General features: G+C 37.3%; 1 pseudogene; it reads right to left on the bottom strand.

The window, feature by feature from the left end:
- Nucleotides 1–6,480: 6,480 nt before the first annotated feature.
- The window catches only part of LOC130046102 (craniofacial development protein 2-like), a 37,831-nt pseudogene continuing 34,825 nt past the window's right edge, over nucleotides 6,481–9,486 (bottom strand).

Genomic DNA, 9,486 nt, shown 5'->3' with positions numbered 1-9,486 from the left:
CTCTCTGGGATACATTCCCAGGAGTGGTATTGCTGGATCAAATGGAAGCTCAATTTCTAATTTTTTGAGAATCGTCCATACTGTTTTCCAAAAGGGCTGAACCAGTCGGCATTTCCACCAACAGTGAAGGAGTGTCCCTTTCTCACCACAGTGGATACTGTTTTTAATTCTATTTTTTAATGCATTATTTGTCTTGATGCACTGGAAGCATTTTTAGAAATTTCCCATTTTGGTTATCTTTTGTTACAGAGTTTTAACATAAGAGTTTAATTAAACATACAGATTAATATAGAGTAGAATCAACAATGTTAACATTTTCAAGTCTTAAACATGAATATGTTTCTTTAAACATTTGCTTGTCCCAAGTGCTAAGACCATAAACTCTAGATCCTGGCTCACTCTTGCCCAAAACCTTACTCTGGATATGTACCCTGACCTAACTCCCTACCATGTTCTTTCTTTCCGTCACCCTGCCAACCATATGAGCAAACTCCAAACACTGGCTCCTCTTACACCAATACCTTTCCCAGTATCTTTGACCTGAGCCATGTTTTCCCTTTCCAGGGTGTCAGGTATGCTCTCTGAATCTTAGGCTCCCTCCCCAGACTGTGGATTTGCAGCATTTCATTGTGCACCCCCAATACCTGCCACTTTAAAGTTTGAGTCCTAGACAAATTCTGTACTTGTCTGTCTTGCCAAGAAATCCTGCCAACGCAGTCGTGGCTGCCAGACATCAGTAGAATAATAACCACAAGCCTGATAGTATGAACGACAACACCTGGAACTCAACTTCAAGCTTAGCACTCAGGAGGCACCAGAATTAAATGAAGGACTTCAGCCACTCTAGTTGATAGGGACAGAAATCCAGGTAAACCTATGTACATCAAAGTTTTTTCACATTGCCCAAAGATGATCTCAGGAAAGTATTCAAGGTTATTATATGCAGTGCAAGGGCTCAAACCTGAGTCAGATGCAAGTGCTCTATCTGCTGCAATATTTCTTCAGTTCCTAAAATAAAGATACTCTATCCAGTGGTTGAAAATATTTGCATACAATGCAGGAGATAAAAATAATAGTTGTAGAACTAAGAATACCAAAAATGGTGAGATGGCCTGGAAGCAACATAGGGACAGTGATGGAGGTTTTGAAAAGGTAATGATGAGGTGTGATAACTGACCACACCAAAACCATAAACATTAACAGTATTATAAGCATGTGACCTACCTAAATAAATTTCAGAAAACAACAGCAAACTGCACACAGCCATTTGTAGCCTCCCAAATCCAAAATATTTTTTTAAAGTTAACAATAGAGAAAGAGCCACAAAACAACAAAATATTTTAATTCTTTGCTTTTATTCATTAGTGTTTTGTAAAGTTCAGTGTATAAATGCTATTTATATTTTGTTATATTTGTACCATTATATTTTTGTTACTCATCACAGTATTTTTTAATATTTGTAGCATGGTTATTTTTAGTAAAGAGAGCTGATTTTCATAAGCTGGTCTCAGAGAACTCTGTCAAATTATCTAAAATGATTTAGTTCCTATGTTTTCAATGGTATAGTTCTATTAATTGTAGAGTTTCATGGGCTGGAGCACAGTGGGTCGGGCATTTGCCTTGCACATGGCCGACTCAGATTTCTCCATCCCTGTGGAAGAGCCCAGCAAGCTATCGAGAGTATCCCACCCACACGGCAGAACTGGCAAGCTCCCCATGGCATATTCCATATGCCAAAAACAGTAACAACAAGTCACACAATGGAGACTTTACCAGTGTCTGCAGGAGCAAATCAAAGAACAGCAGGAGGACAGTGTTAGAGTGCTACAGTAGAGTTTCTTGCATACAATGTTTAGACACCACCCCCTCACAATTGTGGCATTTCCCTCCATGACTGTTCCTTTTCAGCCCCACCCTCAAGGTTATCTATGTCTATTATAGGGCTGTCTGCAAACAGCAGATCTTATTTGGATTCTCTTTGTTTCCTTTTCTTTGAGTAAAGAAAACTGCCCTCTGGATCCTACTGCTTTGTTGAATAAGTGATGAGAACTGATTTATTAAATTTCAAGCCAAGTGCTAAAATGGGCAGAGGTTTCAAGTATTGACCAAAGAGTCAATCTGCATTTATCTCACAAGTCAGCCTGCCCAGCCTTATCTCTCAAGAGGGATTAAGGATTAATCTCTGATTCTGTAAACCATGCCTGAGAAATATCTTAAGTCAAGATTTGCAAGGTATAATCTTTTACCCAATTTGGGTAAATTGTCTAACCCTAAATGACAGGAGAAAGGAAACCATAACTCTTTGAAGAAGTAATTTTGTTCTGAGTTTTTTCTAATAATGAGAATAAAAATATCCATGCCTTAAAATTGCCTGAAGTAGTTTTACATAATATAAAATGCATGGTATGCTATAAATAATATAAGCATATTATATGCAATTCCTTAAAATTCATTTGATTCATAATTTTTGGAATATTAGTGAACACTTTTAGTATTTAAAATTTGAGAGGTTTATCAACTGTAAGGTGTAAGTAATAATCAAAGTATAAAATATAATTATGATTCTAAAACCAAAGTTTTCACAAGGAGAGCTAATACTCTTTAATGCTTTAAACAAAATTCATTAAAAGTGTAGATTAATTTTTATTTTAGAAATTTTGGGTATAATTATCAAATATAATGTACATACTTGAAATTATAAAAATATTTTATGTGAATATAGTGCATAGAGTATGGTGATAAGCTTTTAAAATATATGATATATTACATTTGTTGGAAATTTTTCTAATTTTGAATTGCTATATAATATCTGATTTATGGACATACAAAAATTATACTCTTAATGTTATAAATATCTTATGAACACTATGATTATTCAGTTTGAATGCTACATTTAATCACTGTATCACTCTCATCCCATTGTTCATCAATTTAAATGAGCAGGTGCCAGTAACGTCTCCATGTATTCCATCCCTAAGATTTTATTTTATTTTATTTTATTTTTGCATTTTGGGTCACACCTGGCGATGCACAGGGGTTACTCCTGGCTCTTTACTCAGGAATAACTCCTGGTGGTGCTCAGGGGACCATATGAGATGCTGGGAATTGAACCCGGGTAGGTCACGTGCAAGGCAAACGCCCTACCAGCAGTGCTATCGCTCCAGCGCCCCATCCCTGAGATTTTAGCAGCCTCTCTTACTCATCTTTCTCAACGCTACCATATTTAATAAATTTGGAAAAATTCACTGTAGCACTGTCCTCCCTTTGTTCATCGATTTGCTCAAGCAGGCACCAGTAACGTCTCACAACAAATTGTGAGACTTGTTGATACTGTTTTAGGCATATCGAATACACCACGGGTAGCTTACCAGGCTTTGCTGTGCCGGCGAGAGACTCTAGATAGCTTGCCGGGCTCTCAAAGAGGGGTGGAGGCATCAAACCTGGGTCGGCCATGTGCAAGGTAAACACCCTACCCACTGTGCTATCGCGCCAACCCGGAAATATTCAAAAATCTGAAAATATAAACTCTGTCTAAACTTCTAGATTAATTAATTAATTGTAGATTCAGTTAACTGGTGGGCCAGAGCTAGTATAGGCCAGTAAAGGGATCAGTGTACTTGCCTTGCATGTGGTTGGCTTGGGGTAGGCCTCTGGCACTGCAAATGGTCCCCTGATCATAGGCAGGAATGATCTCTGAACACAGAGTCAAGAGTGAGCCCTTGGGCAGTGCTGGGTGTGGTCTAAAACCTGAAAAAATAAAATAAAATAAATTAACATTTGGAGCGATAGCACAGCGGGTAGGGCGTTTGCCTTGCACACAGACAACATGGCCGACCTGAGTTCGATTCCTCCGCCCCTCTCAGGGAGCCCGGCAAGCTACCGAGAGTATCTCGGCCGCACGGCAGAGCCTGGCAAGCTCCCCATGACGTATTCGATATGCCAAACACAGTAACAGTAACAACTAGTAATTATAAAAATCTATGTTACTCCATTAAAATATTTAGAAATAATGAAGAACACTTATGTATTTTATTTTCACCAAGTAGACCACAGAAAATGAACTACAAAGTAAGTATGGACAAACTCTACTTGTTCATTCTGTCTTACCTGTATTGTTTGGTCAGAAAAAAAATAACTTAATGAAGTTTTTTTTATATATTTATTATATTATTTTACAAACACAATGGTAGAAACTTTATGCAAATTACTAGTAAATTTTCAACTCTTATTGTCTTTTATACTTCGTCTAGTGTTTCTAAATTTGTACTTTCTATGACTATAGCAGGTTTGTTATTTCAGCGTCAACTGCAGTTACATGGGATCACTGGAGTGTTAGCCAATGCATTTACGATAGAGGTGATATGTTTCACTTCTGAGCTAAGTTATTTATTTGAGTCCTTTCTTTCTGCTTTGGCTAAAGATCACTCGAGATAGTGGTTCTTCGTGTCAGACTGTGTCACTATCACTGAGTGAGTAAATATGGTGAGCAGAGATGATGACTATTAATAAAAACACATCACAGACACCTTAAAATTTAATATTCTGAGCAAGAAAGAAAATTTCCTTTCATAAGTCATTCAGTTTGGGACACTATTTGCTACACCAGACATCAGCTTAACATTGAGAGTCTTAAATGCCTTATTTTGCAGATAAAAGCAGACCACGTGTATAAGAAATAAGAAACAAAGAAATAAGAAACAAACTCTGACATTATAGGAATAGTACAGATGGTAAGGACCTTGGCTTTGCACACAATGAGCCCGGGTTTGATTTCTGAGCACAGCATCAGAAGTAAACCATTAGCACTGTCAGAAGTAGTCCTCAACATCCATAAAAATTAAAAGTGAATAAATATTAAAAAAATACAAGGAAACAAACTCAGATCTGTTTTCGAAATGCAGGGAGGGTGTTGGTCTGTTTGGATACAGCCTACGTTGTCAGTTGACTTCTTATATGCCTTTTAACGAACTCTTTGACTTTCCCTGACTTTCGCCCAGTTTTAGAGCCCTTAAGAATGCTGCCAGTGTTTGGTGTTGTAAAACACTAAAGCCATTTCTCTCAAAATGCGTTGAAATATAGTATTTATCTAAAGCTTCAGTTCATAACTCTGCTACTGTTATGATTTTGCATAAGGAGGGCATTGGAAATTATGTAGAACAACATTTCATGGTTTTGATGTTGCATAACTCCCAGCTGCTGACCATATGAAGAAGCGATATAAACAATTAAAATACACAATAGAGGGTTTATTTAAAATATGTGAGCTCTGAGATTAACCTACCATTGATACAAATTCTTCAACTTTTGGAATTTTAGCATATATCATAAATTTTGGCCTGAAGATTTATGTACTATTATCATTACATCTCCCTTTATTTAAAATAAGTTGTATTAATGAGGGGATGTTTTATTTCTCTTTTAACAGATTAAAATTCAGAAGGTTTGAGTAAAAGACATTCATTGTGTTACTGAGTCAACTCAGTTTATACACAGTCTTTATTCATTTTGCACCAAAATATTATACTATTAATGTATCATTGGATACTACTTGGGATTAATTTATGATCTGTAAACATTTTTAATTCAAATTGGAATTTATTTCCATATTTATGACAAAATGACTACAAAATTGTGTGATAGTTTCGTTTTGTAATATATTTGTAACTCCTCTTTTTATTGAACTCCCATGTGTTCTAACTGCAAGCAAAATTACTAATTTTTCTTGTTCAAGTGACAATAAGAGTTGATCAAGCTCACATTAATAAAAAATCTAAAGTCAAGAGACTGAATATGTCAAATATTCTAAGAAATTAAAGAGTAGCAGTTGAGCCCAATCTTTATACAAGAACAAAATATTTTGAGAAGTGACCTAAAATTATGTATTCTAATACACATCTGAAAGCAAACCCTAGAAAATAACTTGGTTTAAAAATATTTAGACCCAGCCCCGCGCACCTTTTCCCACTGAACCAGACACCCTCCAGCGGGGAACACCCGCCACAGCTCTGCGGGAAAACCCATCACCTCATCAGCCCCTCCCTTCCAGGTGGGTAAGGGGAGCCAGGACTGATGCTCCTCCCTGCCCCCCAGCAACGCGAGCCGTTTCCTGGCAAAACAGACACCCTCCAGTGGGGGACACCAGCCGCAGCTCTGCGGGACAACCCATCACCTCATTGGCCCTTCCCTTCCAGACCAGTATGAAATAAGCTGTACAAGCTCAATATTAAAGAGAACCTCCTCCAAAGCTTCACTCAACGTCCGTTATAAAACACAGAATAATACCTGACTGAGAAGAAGGTCAGATTCTAGAAAGGGTGAAGGGTGACTACCATCGACCAACCTTATGCAAAATCCTTTCCCACGATAAGAGGGAACAGTACCTGTGATTTCAGGGTTCTACCCCTAGACAACCAAAACAACATGAAGAAACAGCATAAATCTCCACTACAAGGAGAATACTAAGAAAAGAATTCCGAATCCTCAATCGAGGTTGTCCACAATTATGCTCTCTTCGATAAAGAATTCCGGGACGAAATGCAAAGGATGTTCAAGGATCTACTTAAAGAATTAATGGAAGAGATATCCAGAAAACTAAAAGAAGAAATGAAAGAAACAATAGAACAGATTGTCGAGAAAATACTGGAAGAAATGAGAGCAGAAATAAAAAAGCTTCAAAAAGAAGTGTCACAAATAAAGGATTCAGTAGATGAAATTAAAAACTCAGTAAGTGTCCTTAGCAATAGGATAAGTGCAGCTGAAGAGAGGATCAGTGAGCTAGAAGATTAGCAACAGAAATCCCATAGGGAACAACAAGCAATAGGAAAAGACCTCAAAATGGCTCTAAGGAGAATCAGAGACCTAGGGGATGAGAAAATAAAGAAGATAGATAAACAAGTAGCAAGACTCACAAAAAAATAGAGAGAGAAACTTAATTAACTGAATCAGAAATAAGAATGGAGATATCACAACAGAAACCAAAGGTATTCAAAAGATTATCAGAGACTACTTTGAAAGTCTCTATGCCACAAAACAAAAGAACCTAGAAGAAATGGATAAATTCCTGGATTCCTATAATCTCCCAAAGCTGAGTCAAGAAGATATAGAGTGCCTGAATAGACCTATTAACATCAAGGAAATTGAAACTGTAATCAAAATTCTTCCCAAAAACAAAAGCCCAGGTCGAGATGAATTCACTAGAGAATTTTTCCAAATATTTAAAGAGGACCTATTGCCAGTTCTTCTCAAGCTTTTCCAGAAAATTGAAAAAACAGAAACTCTCCCAAACAGTTTCTATGAAGCCTATATTACTCTAATACCAAAAGGAAACAAAGACATCACAAAAAAATAAAATTATAACTACAGGCCAATATTCCTGATGAACACGTACGCAATGATTCTCAACAAAATATTAGCAAATAGAATTCAACAACTCATCAAAAAGATCATACACCATGACCAAGTGAGATTCAACCCGGGGATGCAAGGACGGTTTAACATCAGGAAATCAATCAACATAATCCATTATATCAACAAAAGAAAAGATAGAAACCATGTGGTCATATCAATAGATGCAGAGAAAACATTTAACAAGATCCAGCACCTGTTTATGATGAAAACCCTCGCCAAATTGGGATAGAGGGGACTTGCCTCAATAGAGTTAAAGCCATCTACCACAAGCCTACAGCAAGCATCATCCTCAATGGGGAAAAACTGAGAGCCTTCACCCTAAGATCAGGGATGAGACAAGGATTCCCACTCTCTCCACTACTGTTCAATATAGTACTGGAAGTACTCGCAATAGCGAATGGGCAAGAAAAAGATATTAAGGGCATCAAAATAGGAAAGGAATAAATCCGGCTCTCACTATTCGCAGATGATATGATACTATACTTAGAGGACCCTAAAACCTCTACCAAGAAACTGCTAGAAATGATAGACTTGTATAGTAAAGTTTCAGGCTATAAAATCAATGTCCAAAAGTTCATGGCTTTACTATACGCTTATAGTGAAAGAGAAGAAAATAACATGAAGAAAACAATCTCGTTCACAATTATATGCCAGAAAATCAACTAACTAGGAATGAACTTAACTAAGGAAGTAAAGGACCTGTACAAAGAAAACTACAAAATGCTGCTTCAGGAAATAAAACAGGACATGAGGAAATGGAAAAATATCCCCTGTTCATGGATTGGGAGAATTAACATTGTCAAAATCGCAATACTTCCCAAAGCACTGTACAAATTCAATGTGATTCCTATTATGATATCCATGACATTCTTCAAAGAAATGGAGCAAACACTGCTGAAATTCATATGGAACAATAAGCCCCCACGAATAGATAAAGCAATTCTTGGGAAAAAGAAAATGGAAGAAATTAACCTCCCGAATCTCAAACTCTACCACAAAACAGTAAGGATTAAAACAGCATGGTACTGGAACAAAGGCAGAGTTGCAGACCTATGGAACAAGGTTGAATATACTGACATCTCCCCTCAAACGTATGATCATCTAATCTTTGATAAAGGAGCAAGAAATGTGAAGTGGTGTAAGGAAAGCCTTTTTAACAAATGGTGCTGGCAAAACTTGATGGCTACATGCAAAAAACTGTGCTCAGATCTTTGCCTAAACTATGTACAAAAGTAAGATCAAAATGGATCAAAGACCTCAACATCAGACTGGAATCCATAAGGAATATTGAAGACAAAGTTGGCAAAACCCTCCATGACAATGAAGCTAATGGTATCTTCAAAGATGTCATGCCACTAGCCAAGCAAGTGAAAACAGAGATAGACAAATGGGACTATCTTAAACTAAGAAGCTTCTGCACCTCAAAAGAAACAGTGACCAAAATACAAAGGCAGTCTACAGATGGGAAAGGATATTCCCTGAATACACATCCAACAAGGGTTTGATATCAAGGATATATAAAGTGCTGGTTGAACTCCACAAGAAGAAAACATCCAACCCAATCAAAAAGTGGGGCGACAAAATGAACAGAAACTTCCTCAAAGAAGAAATCTGAATGGCTAAAACGCACATGAGAAAATGCTCTACATCATTAATCATCAGGGAGATGCAGATCAAAGCCACAATGAGATATCATTTCACACCACAGAGACTGGTCCACATCTAAAAGAACAAAAGCAACATGTGTTGGCACAGATCTGGTGAGAAAGGGACCCTCCTTCACTGCTGGTGGAAATGCTGACTGGTTCAGCCCTTTAGGAAAACAGTACGGACAATTCTCAAAAATTTAGAACTTGAGCTCCCATTTGACCCAGCAATATCACTCTTGGGAATATACCCCGGAGAGGCAAAAAAGTATAGTCGAAGTGACATCTGCACTTGTTTGTTCATTGCAGCACTGTTTACAATAGCTAGAATATGGAAAAAACCTGAGTTGCCCGAGAACAGATGACTGGTTAAAGAAACTTTGGTACATCTACACAATGGAGTACTATGTAGCTATTAGAAAAAATGAAGTCA

Source organism: Sorex fumeus, unplaced genomic scaffold (assembly GCF_029834395.1).
Source record: "Sorex fumeus unplaced genomic scaffold, SorFum_2.1 ptg000131l, whole genome shotgun sequence".
Classification (NCBI taxonomy): domain Eukaryota; kingdom Metazoa; phylum Chordata; class Mammalia; order Eulipotyphla; family Soricidae; genus Sorex; species Sorex fumeus.
This window is presented reverse-complemented; position numbering and strand designations above follow the sequence as displayed.